This window comes from Xenopus laevis, chromosome 9_10L (genome assembly GCF_017654675.1).
Source record: "Xenopus laevis strain J_2021 chromosome 9_10L, Xenopus_laevis_v10.1, whole genome shotgun sequence".
NCBI classification, from domain to species: domain Eukaryota; kingdom Metazoa; phylum Chordata; class Amphibia; order Anura; family Pipidae; genus Xenopus; species Xenopus laevis.
The window spans coordinates 120,248,177-120,250,676 of record NC_054387.1 but is presented as its reverse complement, the minus strand read 5'-3'; the positions used below and the strand labels follow the sequence as shown (position 1 = coordinate 120,250,676).

General features: G+C 45.2%; 1 protein-coding gene across 1 annotated transcript in view; it reads left to right on the top strand.

Annotated features, from left to right (window-relative positions):
* Window positions 1–87: 87 nt before the first annotated feature.
* Window positions 88–2,500, top strand: part of sstr5.L (somatostatin receptor 5 L homeolog) — a 20,656-nt gene continuing 18,243 nt past the window's right edge. Inside the window, exon 1 of the mRNA XM_018236593.2 lies at window positions 88–905. The gene's annotated coding sequence lies outside the window, so the exon portion shown is untranslated. The remainder of the gene's footprint in view (window positions 906–2,500) is intronic.

Sequence of the window (2,500 nt, the reverse complement as noted above, 5' to 3'; positions counted from 1 at the left end):
TGATGACATAGCAGTGCAGGGAGTTGTGAGATGTGCAATACCAGCAGGACTACAGGTTCATATGATTTTATTATTTGACTTGCCAGATTATATTTTATAGGAGGCCATAATAAAAACTAATAACAACATTTTGGTTCTTCTCTGAATATCTCAGCCCCCTCCAAGGGTAACTAAAACCTGTCCAGAACACCCCTGTGTACCTATATAACACCTCCCTCTCTGTAACAATAGTTGGATCAATAACCCATTAAAATAAACCTGGTTGGACAGAGCAGCAGCCTGCATTAACCCCCGCCAAGCTGGTCAGGAGTAAGAGGGGGTTGTTCATAGGGAACACAGGGTGTGTGTGTGTTTCTCCTGGTTCAGGAGGGAATAACACCCTGAGCACTAAACTAATATATACATTAGCAACCGCATCTAAGCTCCACACAAGCTCACCTAGCGCAGGCACAGCTCAGACTGCAGCACAGACAGGAGCAACAGAAGCTCAGACTGGAGCAACAGAAGCAAAGACAGGAAAGGAACAGAAGCTCAGACAGGAGCAACAGAAGCGCAGACAGGAGCAACAGGAGTAACAGAAGAAGCACCTTGTAAAGAAGAGAAGGTTAATCTGCCTTTAGAACTGTCCAGCCAAGAGGAACCAATTGCACTTTCCCCACATGCTCAGTGACTGATCGTTACTCCCATTCTAAGCTGTGCCATCACCTGCCACCATGGGATTTGCCTACGCGCCAACCACAGCCATTGAAGGAGCGTTGCGCTGCGTCTTGGCGCATGAAAACTGGTGACAACTTGTAGAGGAGACACGTGGATAAGAGGCAACACTCGGTGCTGGTTTTGGGTTGAGAAGCGACCGGGTTTACAAACAGATGGGGAGAAGATAGGAGCAGCCAGAGAAATGTCAGGTGAGTTTGTTGGGTTGGGCATTTCAGCATTTTGATCTGTCTCTGGGATTCTCGCTGCACCTGTAAGAGAAATAAGAGCTTTTCCCCAGCTTTATTCTCTCTTGCGCTTCCCTGCTGCTGAGTGTCGCCTGTGTGCGCTTGGACCGCTGGGTCGCCGACTGCCCGACACCTTCGCTGGTATCTCGTGTATCCCCAGCTGGGCTGGGCTTGCTCCTTGCGGCTTGTTGCTCTCTGAGGATCAGGGTAGGGAGTTGGGGAGCAAGTTGGTAGGAGAGGGGCCAAGCGCACACACCGGCGAACTAATCACATAGCTGCACCTGTCGCAGCGACTGCCTTTCTGTTTTGGGATTTACCGAGGGTTTTGTTTGCAATTAGCGTTTGTATTATCCTTCCCCGAGCTGTTACATTGTCGCACTGTCCCCTGCAACATTCCTGCATCAGTCGCTTCTGGCTGCAATTAATAACTCTTTCATTCAACAGACTGGAGCCGACACACTAATACACTCACTCATACACACTGATACTACACACTGATACACACTCATACACACTGACATACACACTGATACACACTCATACACACTCATACACACTCACATACACACTGATACACACTCATACACATTAATACCTACACACTCACATACACACTAATACATACACACTCACATACACACTGATACTACACACTGATACACACTCATACACACTGACATACACACTGATACACACTCATACACACTGACATACACACTGACATACACACTGATACACACTCATACACACTCATACACACTCACATACACACTGATACACACTCATACACATTAATACCTACACACTCACATACACACTAATACATACACACTCACATACACACTGATACATACACACTACTACACTCACTAATACACACTCATACACACTAATACACACTCACATACACACTAATACACTCATACACACTAATACATACACACTAATACACACTGATATACACTCACATAAACACTGATACATACACACTAATACACACTGATACACACTCACATACACACTGATAGATACACACATACAAACACTCACAGACACTGATACACACACTGTCTCTCACATGCATACTGTCACACTTATTGCTCATATACACACCTAATATACTCACATACATACTACTAATACACTATCACACACACACACACACACACACACACACACACACTAGAAGGCTAACACACTCCATCCCTTACTCTCCCTAACATTTCAGCCACACATTCCTGACAAACCCTTACACAATTGGCACATTTGCACCTACTGAACACTTGCTGGCCTTTCACTCTTCCTTGTCTCACATACACCCACACTAGGGCAGGAGCATTACAAGTCACACTCTAATACACACTCCTTAATTGTATTCTGTTTCTCTGTAAAATGAACACACACTCACCTGCCTGCCATGTCACACACTCACACTCAGCAGCTGTTTCAGTGCATTATAACCTGCCCCTTATCCAGGGTCTCAGATTATAATCGATAAAACAGTCACCTCTAGATCTGATTGCATTAACCCCTTCCCATAGGAATAAATATCAGGGAGG